The following is a 13,821-nucleotide window of genomic DNA, read 5'->3' on the forward strand; positions in this document are numbered from 1 at the left end:
AATAAGTGCCAGGCTCTTCTCCACAGTTTATATCCATTAATTCATTCAAGCATCACAACGACCCTATGAAGTAGACACCACTGACATCCCAGTTCACAAATGAGGAAAGTGAGGCACAAAGTGGTCAATTACTGTAACAGAGCAGTCACCCCTCCTCCCATAGATATGGAAGCGTAAAATTCAGAGTGGGGAATAGGTAACAGAGGAAATGGCTTGGAAAAAAATAATGGCAAAAATATTTTCTGTCTCTTTAAAACATCCTCCACTCCTTTTTAGAACTAAAACCTGCATCCCCGCCCAAGGCCAGTGGTTGGGAGGGACAGGGTCATTTGTTTTGTTCTTTGTGTTATAGGAAATAGCTCAGCCCTCCGAGGATGGTGCCAGACCCCCAGGTGGACCCCGGTGGGCAGAGATCACAGGCTTTGTCTTTGGCTGAGATGAGATGATTAGAATAGTTAACCGCAATAACCAAGAACTCAGGGCCCTTCCTTTAAAAGCTCTGGATTTCTGCTGATGCTCAGGAAATTTGGATTTTGAGACCAGGTCTACCATTTTTCCTCCTTTGCTGGCAAAGTAATAAACTTCTTTCCTTCTCCTTAAACAACTTGTTCTCATTCTTCTGATGAAGACTCAAGGACAAGTGCTGAGCTTTCGGTGCCATTATTTGCCCAAGTTCACACAGAGGTAAGTGGCATGCCAGGCCCCATGGGGGATGCCAACACTCACTATCTCCAGGCTGCTGGTGCTGCTGCGTCACTGCGTCTCTGCCACATTCTGTCTGCTTCTCCTGCCTCCAGCTCCCTGCCTCCCTCTGCTCTCCTCTCGCCCTGTTGCTCCTGCCTAGCACCTTCTCTGTGTGTCCTTCACTTTCTACCCCTCACCAACTGCTGCTGTCTCAAAGTCCCCAAAATGGGGCTGCCTGATTTGGCCAGCCACCAGTCCATGTGCCCACCCTAAAAGTCACTGGCCTGTCCCTGAATCAAGAGTGGCAGGGTTGCCCAGCAGAATGGGGCTCAATGGAAAGACTCCAAGAGACCCACTGCAGGACCGTTTCGGGGCAAAGCAAGCAGAAGCGCACACACACACTGCTCCTGGGCAGAGGGATGGGCATTCTCATGGGGGGTGATGTATATACCCTCCCGCACCCTCCAAGCTGTTCCAGAAATGCTGGCTGCATGCTGGCTCCCCTCGATTGCAAGAAACTGATGCAAAACAACCCTCACACATTACCATGAGGCTAGGTGAGGCAAGATGCAATTTCCCCGGAGCACCCGCAACAGACTCAGGCCTCAGGCCTGTCCCGAGTCCATTCCCGCAGCTGTCCGCTGGTCAGCACGAGCGGGCCACCGAGTACAGAAGTACAAAACCAGGCCAGTGACACACAAGGAGCCACCGAAGGCCCCTCTGCTGACCTCAGGGTGTAGCAGGCACCCAGGTTTTGATAGACTCCTTTATAGCACATTCCTTAGATCCCCCACTCCAGTCTCCCCGAATTCCCCACACTTCCCAAACACACCCTGTCCTTTCGTGACTCTGTGTCTCTGCCCAGAACATTCTGTCAGCGCAGAAGGTCTTTTCCCGCTTGTTCCTGCCAAGTACTTCCTACTCGTGCTTTAAAAGACACTCCCGGCCGGGCGCGGTGGCTCACACCTGTAATCCTAGCACTCTGGGAGGCCGAGGTGGGCGGATCATCTGAGCTCAGGAGTTCAAGACCAGCCTGAGCAAGAGCGAGACCCGGTCTCTACTAAAAATAGAAAGAAATTAATCGGACAACTAAAAATACATAGAAAAAATTAGCTGGGTATGGTGGCGCATGCCTGTAGTCCCAGCTACTCGGGAGGCTGAGGCAGGAGGTTCGCTTGAGCCCAGGAGTTTGAGGTGGCTGTGAGCTAGGATGACGCCACGGCACTCTAGCCCGGGCAACACAGTGAGACTCTGTCTCAAAAAAATAAATAAATAAATAAAATAAAATAAAAGACACTCCCAAGAAAACCTCCCGGATGCCCCAAGCCGATCAGTTGTCCTGCCCTGTGTTCTGCCTCCTTGGTTCTCTGGAACAGCATTCACCTTGTTATACTGCCATTTTCTTAGCTGCCTGTCCTTTCACTTAAACTACGAACTCCTCAAGAGCAAGGTCTGTGTCTGATTCCTTTTTATGTTTTAAAGCTTCCCTAGACCAGGAACATACTAGATGTTCCCCAAGCATGTATTAAAGAAATGAATCAATGAAGAGCAAGGGACACAATCAGAAAACAGCAAATAGGATGGTGACTGTTGTTTTCCTCTAGTAAGAAGAACCTGAGACAAGGCTTAGATGAAGTTTATTTAGGAAAGTGATCCCAGGCCCCAGGAGTGAGGGACTGGGGAGAAAGGAACAGGCAAGGAGGGAGAGACAGACAGCACAAGGGCGTGTTTCCACCGCTGTGCACGACTGGGGCTGAATCCTGCTGGGGACTTCTGAGGAGCTATGTAGAAGGACCTCAGAACTGCCCACTTGGAGACAGGAGAGGAGGGTCTTTGCCCTCCAGTTCCTATCCCCAATTCATCAGAGGTTACCCCATAGCACAATAAGTCCCTAGCATGTCCAGAAGGCAACCAGGAGGCAAATGTGTCCATGTTCCGCACTGCAGGAGCAGGGAGACATCAAGTAGAAAGTGAGCAATTCCCAGTGCAGAGAAAGCCAGAGCTGTCCAGAGGCGTCAGGCCACACCTGCACAAAGCTGCCTGTTGCAGCAGTGGCTAGAGCAGTGGCAGGGCCAGAAGGATGTGCAGCATCCATTTGGGTCTGTATAAGGAGTAGGAGATGTTAAGGCTGAAAAAGTAGGGTTAAGGTTAGACTGTAGAGGACCCTGAATATTAGCCCAGAGCTTGATTTGGTAAGCTACTAAGAGCCACTAAGGATTTCTATGCAAGGCATAATATAAATGGCAGCACCAAGGGGGTGGCTTGAGTTAACTTTAGCCCCCTCTCTCAATAGACCCAATCAACACTTCCCCAAGTCCTCTCCAAATAAACATGTAATCTTAGGAAAAATCAATGCAAGTCCCCACTGCCTAGTGCCATCAATCAATAGCCACACCTAAGCCCCTCTATAGAAAAATACTAAGCTCTAGTTGGGTGCTACTGTCTCTCTTACCTGGGGTTTCATAAAGAAACCCCAGGAAATATATTTTTAAATGTCTAGTTCTTTATTTGTGTGTATCTTTAAGATCTAAAGAAAAAAGAGCATAGGAACCTTTAAGAAAGAAACCAGCCAAGAGGGTCCTGCCTGTTGCAACCCATGAGGGGTCTTCAGATGACAGGGAAGTTCCATTCTAATTTCCAAAAAGGTGTAGAAAAAAGATAGGAGAAAGGAAAAAAAAAACTTTCAAATTGGAAAACAATCAAGAGAGATACACTGGGAGAGTACACAGGGTGCAATGACACTGCCTTTTTTTTCTTTTTTAACAATTCTATCAGGACGCGTACAATGAGAGCTGGACTCTGGGACACCTAACACTTATTGCCTGATATGTCACTACTCCACACGGTGTGGGAAGTACTTCTCTATCTACCTCCTAACTCTGATGGTGCTTTATTTATTTATTTATTTATTTTTTTGAGACAGAGTCTGGCTCTGTTGCACTGGCTAGAGTGCCGTGGCGTCAGCCTAGCTCACAGCAACCTCAAACTCCTGGGCTCAAAGCGATCCTCCTGCCTCAGCCTCCCGAGTAGCTGGGACTACAGGCATGTGCCACCATGCCTGGCTAATTTTTTTTTTCCTATATATGTATTTTTAGTTGTCCAGATAATTTCTTTCTATTTTTACTAGAGACAGGATCTCACTCTTGCTCAGGCTGGTCTCGAACTCCTGACCTTGAGCGATCCACCCACCTTGGCCTCCCAGAGTGCTAGGATTACAGGCATGACCCACTGCGCCCGGCCCGCTGATGGCACTTTAGATGACTATCTTACATGGTTGCTTCCTTTGTCCTTTTGTGGTAAATTAGATTTTCTTGAACAGTCAAACATCAAAGGCAAGATGAGAGATTAAGATTTATTTTCTTGTGTGAGTCATAGCCTGGATCACCAAACAGAGTTCACCAAATGTTTTGAGCAGCGATGACATTACTGAGACAAAATTATAGAGTTCTGGTGTGATGTTTAATTAAAACTTTCATCTGATCAAGGGCACTGTCAATGTTGGTGACAATGTAAATTACCTATCACCCAGAAATTCTTCCTCTGCGAATTTATCCTGAGACACTAATAAAGAATGTAGGCTAAGACTTAGCTACAAGGATATTTACTAGACTGCTCTTGAAAAGAGGAAAAATTTAGAAACAACCTAAATTCCACAAGGAGGGGGATTAGTTTAAAAAAGATAGTATCATCCTATGATGAAATACTACATTCCATGCTGCCATAAATGTAAACACTATATATATGTATACATGCACATATTTATATATTATCCTCTGACATAAGGTAAAAAGAATCTGTAGTATTCCTCAGGTTAGTATTGGGCAGATGGAATTATGAATATTTAAATGTTCTTTTTGCTTGCTTTTCCCATTATGAGCATGAACTGCTTTTGTATATAGAAAAAAATAACTAAAGAAAATTCATGGGGTGGGGAGCAGTGGATTTTGGAGTCCCACTGCTCATGCACAAAAAGGTCATAATTTTTCCTATTTTTAGAGCAGTTTAGTCAGTCGACGCTACCCCACTTCACTAGTGCATGCCCACTGCAAATGGCTAGGGACACAAAGATGAAGATGGGGCAGTTCCCTTGCCCTTGAGGAACTCAGGCCAAGTGGGGGCACAAATATCTCAACAGAAACTCGTCAGAAATCTCAGGGAAGCCTAGGATTTGAAGCACTCCTGGGCCTCCCAGACTAGATATTATTTTAAGGTGCTTGGTAAGGCAGCACTATACTAAGGTAGGCTTGCAAACACTTCCTATCAGAGGGACCAGCTCACAGGAGACACTAAGTGTTCTCATGAGAACTGGTGTATAGAGTGAACAGCATGTGAGGAAATGGTCATATGACCTCTTTATGGCAGGCACATGTAGGTAGAATTTGAGGAATGCTGCAGCTATCCTTCCAGAAGCAATACCCTGCTAATGTAGTAGTAATAGTCCCCTTCTGTAGAAGAATACTACAAGACACTATATTAAAGGAAGACATTTCACTTTCCTTTGATACTAGACATTTTGTATCTTCTGGTCTGAGTTTCAAGTGTGCTGATTTTTCTTGATTGTAATTGCATGTTGCCCCCTAGTGTTTATACATATTATTGCATCCTGTTGTAACAGATTGAGGATGGAGTGGAGGGCGGTCAGAGCCACTTCCCAGAGGGAGAAAAAGAAAAGGACGTGTGATAGAACTGTCAAAAGTACACCAATAACAGCTACTTAAATTGTGAAACATAATCAATGGCTCTATTTTTTCTGTAACAATAAAAAATTTGTTAATTTTTGGTCAGGATAATAATAGGTAATATTTATTTACCATGTACCAGGCATGGTAAATGCATGCATTAAATCATTTAATCCAATAGAAGAAATAAGACCTAGTGTTTGATAGATCAGTAGGGCGACACCAGTTTATAATAACCTACTGTATATTTCAAAATAGCTAGAAGAGAATAATTTGAATGTTTCTAGCATAAAGAAAAGACCAGGCCAGGCGTGGTGGCTCACGCCTGTAATCCTAGCTCTCTGGGAGGCCGAGGCAGGCGGATCGTTTGAGCTCAGGAGTTCGAAATCAGCCTGAGCAAGAGCGAGACCCCGTCTCTACTAAAAATAGAAACAAATTAGATGGACAACTAAAAATATGTAGAAAAAATTAGCCGGGCATGGTGGCGCATGCCTGTAGTTCCAGCTACTCGGGTGGCTGAGGCAGGAGGATCGCTTGAGCCCAGGAGTTTGAGGTTGCTGTGAGCTAGGCTGACGCCACGGCACTCTAGCCCAGGCAACAGAGCCAGACTTTGTCTAAAAAAAAAAAAGGAAAGAAAAAGAAAGAAAAGACCAATATTTAAGGTGATGGATATCCCAACTATACTGATTTCATCTTTACAAATATGAATGTATTAAATGATCGCATGTACCCCCAAAATATGTACATCTATTATGTATCAATAAAAATTTTTTTAAAATAATTTAATCCTCCCAGCAATCCAAAGAAGGGAGAACTATTATTAGTTGCTGTGAGTGAGTGCAGCGCCTCACAATTCAAGGGAGGGGAGGACGTAAAATGTCACATCAAAAGAAAGCAAAATCAAGGCGCATGTGATCTACCGAGAGAAGAATATTGGAATGAAGAGTCACATGCAGATGGCAGGGTCAGCGCTCTGTAGTGTTCATTCATTGTTGTTACTAATGTCTGGGGGGGTTGCTCTCAGTTTATCCTCAAAAGTAAACCATTTCCTTTCCTCTTTTTTTAAAAACGGCTTTATTGAGATAGAATTCACTTACCACACAATTCACCCACTTAAAGTGTACAATTCAATGGTGTGAGGAATGTTCACAGAGATGGCAACACCATCGCCACCAATTTTAGATCATGTTCATCGTCCCTGAAAGAAACCACGTGCCTATTAGCAGACACGCCCCATTTCCCCAAACTCCACTAGTTGATTCTAGGCAACCACTAATCTACTTTCTGCATCTATAGATTTGCCTATTTTGCCTGTCCTACTTTTCATACAAGTGGGATCACACAACACATGGTTCTTTGTGACTGGCTGCTTTCACTTAGCATGACGTTTTCGGGGTTCATCCATATTGTAGCATGTATAAGTAATTCATTTATTTTTATTGCCAAATAATATTCCATTGTATGGATATACCACATTTTAATTATCCATTTATCAGTTGATGAACATTTGGGTTGTTTCTACTTTTTGACTATTATGAATAATGCTGATATGAACATTCATGTACAAGTTTTTGTGTGGATATAGGTCTTCATTTCTCCTTAGTGGAACTGGAGTTTAATTGCTGGGTCATATGGTGTCTTACTTAGTCTGTTTACATTGTGACAAAGGAGTATCTGAGGGTGAGTAATTTATAAAGAAAAGAGGTTTATGTGGCTCATGGTTCTGCAGGGTGTACAAGAAGCATGGCACCAGCATCTGCTTCTGGCGAGGGCATCAGACTGCTTCCACTGCCGGTGGAAGGCAGAGGGGAGGTGAGAGGGAGCTGGCACGTAAGCTTGCATGGTGAGAGCACGGAAGTAAGAGAGGGGAGGCAGCCGCCAGGCTCTTTTTAACAATACGCTCTCATAGGAACTAATAGAGAGAGAACTTACTCGTTACCGCAAAGACAGCACCAAGCCATTCATGAGGGATCTTCCCCCATGACCCAAACACCTTCCACTAGGCCCACCTTCAACACCAGGAATCAAATTTCAACATGAGACCTGGAGGGAACAAATAACCAAACTATATCATATGGTAACTCCACGTTTAACATATTGAGGAACTGCCAGACTGTTTTCCAAAAGCAGCTGCACCGTTTTGTGTTCCCTTCAGTGGTCTATGAGAGTTCCAATTTTTCCACATTCTTCCCAAAGCTTCTTATTGTCTTTTTTCCTATACCCTTCTTAGTGAGTGTGAAGTAGTACTTCATTGTGGTTTTGTTTTGTATATCCCTGATGGCTAATGATGTTGAGCATCTTTTTGTGTAAAATCACTTTTTTTTTAGTAGCCACAACAGCCAAATTAGCATTCACTACCTTTACTTTTGTTAGCACTCTAAACATCTCAGATAAAATATAGGTAAGAAACAATCAGAGGAGATGGAGTTAAAAATTCTGAAGAAGGCAAGTCATTAGTTCATTTATTTCAGCCCCTGTTGGAGGCAAGAGACTGTGCTGGGTGCTGAGAACAGGGGACGGCCACATGGGGGCAGCCTCTGCCTTCATGGAGCTTAACATTCTGTCAGGCAGGCTGGTCTTAAGCAACTATTTACGTAATTAAATAACTACAGTCATAAAACGCTCCGTAAAAAGAAAGTGGCAGAGGCTCTGAAACATATAACAAAGGGTCCTGACTATATCTGGGGGTGAGGGAAGGCTTCTCAGAAGAAGCGAAGTTTGAGTAGAGACCTACGGAAGCGTTCACTGTGGGAAGGAAGGGGATGGTGGTGTGGGAAGGCGCTGAGGTGCTGGGGGCTGTGAATGGCGTGGGGGGCCGGGCAGGCGTGAGGGACTGGAAGTTGGCCAGGGTGGCTGCAGTGTGTAGACCAAGGAAAGAAGAGGCTAGAGAAGCAAGCCGGATCAGGTAAGGCATCACGACTTGTGTTGAGACTTCTGACCTTGTTTCCAAGAACAGTAAGATGCCACCGTTCAAAGGGCTTCAAGTCAGGGAGCTGAGTGATAATGACTGGGTTTGCACTTTTAAATGACCTTCTCTGGCTGCAGTTTGAAGGATGCAGAGATAAGAATGAAGGAAAGCAGACCTTTCAAGAAGTAATCTTAATTAATCCAGGCCAGAGATAAAAGTAACTTAAGTCTAGGGTTGAGGACAGTAGAGAGATTTGAGAGATAACTAGTAGAAATTTTGCAGAAACTCAGTGAGTGATTGGATTTGGGGGCCAAGAAGTGGCAGATGTCAAAGATGACTCCTTGCAGTTGGATAGATGATGTTGTAATGGACTTGATAATGGGAGACCCAGGGAAGGAGCAGGTTGGGGGTGGGGGAGATTATAAGTTCATTTCGGAGAAGCAAAATTTAGGTCCCCAGGAAACACCAAGTGGAGAGGTGGGCAGTTTGATATATAATGTGGAAGGAAGATCCAAGCTAACAGTACACATTTGGGGTCCTCAGGATGTAGGTGGTAAATGTGGTTATGGGTAGAGGTGAGCATATTGAGGGAAAAGATATGGAATTAGAAGAGAAGGGAGCTCAGGGATGAGGCATGAGTCATTGCAATATTTAAAGGTCTTAGAGAAGAGGATTATCCAAACAGAAGCACTGAGGAGAAAGAGTAAAGAATGAGAAATAAAAATAAAACCCTAAGCCCACCAACCAACTGATTAGACCACTCTTGGCCAAGGGGACTCCAGAGAAACCTTAAAACTGAGTTCCTAGCCACAATAGGGCGGGAGGTCAGACATTCCTTGTTATACTCCCTCCCTTGTTAACCATCATTAGGCTTTCTTCACTAAGGGTTAAACAGAACCAAATCTTTGGATAGACTTGTTCTACCACTCATTTCAATCAACTGGCCTAATGCTGCTCCTCCCTTTTTGTGGTTTCCACTTACAACTGACCAGCATTTCTTCCTTTTAAGAGGCCGCAGACCACAGAGTGGTTCTGACCAGTCTACGGAGGCTGGGCAGAGTGTGTTTCCATGTCCTCTGTTTCACCTTTTGATGGCAGAGGGCTGAAAACTGCACCCTTGGATCATGCTAATACCACTATTTTTTTGAACATGGGTCCTATGAAGTGGCAAAAAGCTCAATTGCATATGTGCGTGTTTCTCCTTTCATAAATATTCATGACTCCTCCTATAGCTTGTTAAATATGTATATTTGTCACCTTGCTCAGCATAAATTCCTGTTCCCAGTGCCCTTCCCTGGAAGTATTAATATTTGCTCTTGGCTTCTGGCCAGAGGTTATGCTTCCCAGCCTGTAAGATGGCCAGCCTGAAGGCTGCAACCCCTTATGAGAAATAAAACTCTCCTTTGGAACCTTGTCGTTCTTCAGTTGACAAGTGGTAGGATGAAAACTGAGAGTTATTCAAGCCAAGAAATGAGTTTCAAGGAGTGAGTGATCCACAATATTAGAAACTGCCAAGAGGAGATGTACAACATTATGACCAGAAAACATCCATTGGATTTAGCAAGCGATGTCATGGTGACTTTTCAGGAGTGGATGTGGCTGAGTGGTGGGGGCTGAAATCTGACTGGAGCATGGTAAGGAGAGTGTGGGAGGTGAGGAAACAGAGATTATAGAGTAGGCGACTCCATCAAACCTGTGGCAGTAAAGGGAGGGGCAGAGAGAAGTGGCTGGAAGAAGATGTGTGGTCAAGGGAGGGTTGAATTTACGACGGCAAGACGAGGTGTGTTTAAATGTGGATGAGAAGGATCCACTCTCCTGGTAGGGACAGGAGGATGAAGACACAGAGAGGCAGCATAGTTTAGTGACAAAGAGCTCGGCTTCTGGGGCCAGAACACTTGGGCTCAGTTCTGGTTCCTCTACCTGCTGCCTCTGTGGTGTGGCTGAGGGCAAGGTATTTGGCCTCTCTCTGCCTCAGTTTCCTTATCTGTAAAATGGAGAAAAAATGGAGCTATTGTTATAAAGTTAAATCACAGAATGTATGCGAAGGGCTGAGGTTTGGAGTTTCTTTGCCAATGTAAGATTTCAAAGTTACAGTGACTATTTTCACCCCTCACCTGAGATTTGCCCTTAGAGACACCCATTTGTTCTCTTTTAATTTCTCACAGCAATTAACAGACAGTTCCTGACTCAAAGAGGATTGTAGTAGACTAAATGTTTGTGGCTGCCCCCAAATTCATATGTTGAAATCCTAACCCCCAACGTGGTGGTATTAGGACATGGGACCTTTAGGGGATAATTAGGTCATGAGGGTGGAGTCCCCATGGATATGATTGGTACCTTTTATAAGGGACCCCAGAGAGCTTTCTCACCCTCTTTCCACCATGTGAGATATAAGGAGAAGACACCTGTTTGCAACCTGGAAGAGGGCCCCCACCAGAACTCAACCATGCTGGCATCCTGAGCTCGCACTTCCTGCTCCAGAACTGCAATAGTAAGACAGGGATATTGGTGGTGAACTATTGCTACAGCTAAAAATAAAGTACCGACAGAATGTGAATATGTACTCACCAAAAGTCACATAATAGAAAGTTCACAGCAGCATGACTCATAATAGCTCCAAAGTTGAAAGCTACCCAAATATTCATCAACAGAAGAATGGATAAACTGTGGTATGTTCACACAATGAATACTACACAGCAGCAAGAATGCAAAATCTACGACCACACACAGCAATAAGGAAGAAAGAAGCCGCATATAAAAGAGTATGCACTGTATGATTCCATTTCTATAAAGGATAAAAACAGACAAAACTAATCAATGCTATTATAATAGATATCAAGACAGGGTTCCCTTTGGGGGTGGGTGGTGGCTGGAAGGTGGGGAGCAGAAGGGAAGTTTCTGGAATGGGCTGCTAAAATTTTGTTTCTTGATCTGGGACTGGTTGCATGTTCAGTTTATATAAATTTATTGAACTTTATTTGAAAATTTGACAATAAAGAACCAAAAAGGACATATTTGGAAAAAATATTGCTTGATACTCTCTCTCTTTCCAATTCAAGTTGATTTATCACATTAGTGAAGTAAATCCATACATTCTGAAATGCAAAGCAACAATGGGTTTTTGTGTTGTTCCTAAAAGGCAATAATCCCGGACTCTAAAAAAGGTGTTTGAGAAACACAACTTTTTAGAGAAAAAGACTCTCATGTCTTCTTGGGATTTGAGGTCTTCCATTTCATCAGGCAATCTGGATGGGTAGCTTTAAGGGACTCAGCCTGGGTGTCCCAAAGACTTCAGCCCCAGGGAGAGTCACTTTGCCAGGCGAGGCAGTGTCACTTACTTGTTTGAAAGAGCATCTGACTGCTCAGAAGCTGCCTTGACCCTCTCTGTAACATGCTTGCCCAGAAAACTAGTGGAGTTTGGGCTGACAGTTACTTCGCAACTGAGATCTAATTCCCTGAATGCTTCAGGGACAATATTGTGTGGCGGCCACAGTCCTGCCTGACCTCCTGCCTGGATCTCTTAACTTATTTTTCTATCCAGATTCTTTGCCTGGACTTTTGACAAAATGATTAAAGTTACCCAGCTCTGAATCAAACATCAAGACACTTCTCTTGAAACTGCACGCCCTGTTTGTGTCCACTAGGCTGAGTTCCCTATGAAGCAGAAAGTGAGAACTGCACTGATAGCCATGCATTGCTTGGGACATGGCCTAAAGGGCGCGCCCCCCCCCCACCCCGGGCCTCACCCCTGTCCCTGCTTGTGCCACATTTCTTATTTCCAGCATAGTTGGGCTCCTTCCTGTTTTTCCAGCTGTGTCCCCTAATATCCTGCTCAGGGCTGACTTTGACACTGGGAGGTTAAAGATCACCCCCTTCTCCCCACGCCCACCTGCTAAATGCAACTTGGAACTGGAAATGAAACAACCCAACTTCAGCTAAGATACACATGTCAATAATCAAAAATGAGGCCTATAAATAGATTCCATCCAGTTTTTAGTAATTTCCTCAGGAAATGTAATTATTTTCAAATTGATCTGCCCTTGTTTTCAATTCCATTCAATAATGAATATATGGGAATTCAGTTACCTCACTCAGTAAATTCAATATCTTTTCTAAAATTAAAAAAGGGAAGCAACTAAATAAATCATGTTCCATCTTGTCCTGAAGAACCAAGACTTATATTCATAAAATTCTCATTAAAATATGAATAAAAAGCTATAATAATAATGTGCTGCACATATTTTTGTGAAGTAAACACACAGTGAAATCTGCTTATCAGCTATGCTTGAAGTGGCTTTCCAGGATATTCTATTGGAATTAGCGAGGGAGAGAGAAACTGAGGATTAGGAAACCAAAAGTGAAGTGATTATGCTCATCTACGTTAAGGAGTTTACCTAGTCTAGACTACAACGATCCCCTTAGTAATACAGTGGTGAAGGATTCTAGAATCCCACAGCTAAAAATGGAGGGCTCAATTATATTATTATTGTTACACACACCCCTTTTCATCAGCTCTTAGATGCAAAGCCAATACAAGCTAGTTGGGCACAAAATAGTGTTCTTAAAGTTTGATCCCTGGACCAGTAATATTAGCATCATCTGGAAAATTGCTAGAAATGAAAATTCTCAGATCTGCTCCAGACCTACCGCATCAAAAATCTGTGGGGGAACACCCAGCAATCTGTATTTTAATAAGCCTTCCAGGTAATTTGACAGTCACCACTCAAAGTCATCCGCCCCTCAGACACAGAAACATCAGGCACCCCTTCTCATGTGTGAAGCCCTACCGGTGTCTGTCCTGGGCTGGGCTTGTCCCATTTGCCCATCCTGGGTATGGGATGCCATTGTCTCCCTCTCTTAACCAGGGTCCATGATGGACACTGCTAATTGTTCCTCAGGATCCATTCCACTCTTCTTCTTCCTGCCATTTCAATCACTGACCACCCCTACACCCTGTCACAACTTTTAGCAAGTCACGTGGCTTTGCAGCAAGAAATGACATGTCCAAACCTCTTTTGCTTCTAGCTGTGGCTATGCAAATAATTGATTTGGACCAAGAATATGTGAATGGAAGCAATGCATTTAACTTACAGATTATACTCTTTAAAAAAACACACAAAAAAAACACAAAAAAATTGGTTGCCCTACTCTTTCTCTTTCTGTCTCCCCAGTTGGAATACCAATAAGGCATTTAGCTATGAGGATGAAGACCACATCTTAGGGGATAGAGGAGCAATAAGATAGATGAATCTGGGTCCTTGGATGCTCATAGATCAGAGCTGCCCCAAGAATCTAAACCACCTTGTTCTGTACTATTATGTGAAAGAAATTAATACACTGCAATTTTGTTGGAAATACCGTATTTCTCTTTGTGACAGCAACCTAGCCTATACTTTCTTTAGAGGGCACAGCTCCCTTCTTAAAACTTCAATTCTATTTCCTTTCCTAAGGCTGAGATTTCATGCACTCGTCTCCATAAATACACATATCTTAGTCTGTGCCACTAAAACAAACTACCACAGACTGAGTAATTTATAAACAACAGAAATT

Source organism: Propithecus coquereli, unplaced genomic scaffold (assembly GCF_000956105.1).
Source record: "Propithecus coquereli isolate 6110/MARCELLA unplaced genomic scaffold, Pcoq_1.0 Scaffold19, whole genome shotgun sequence".
NCBI lineage: Eukaryota > Metazoa > Chordata > Mammalia > Primates > Indriidae > Propithecus > Propithecus coquereli.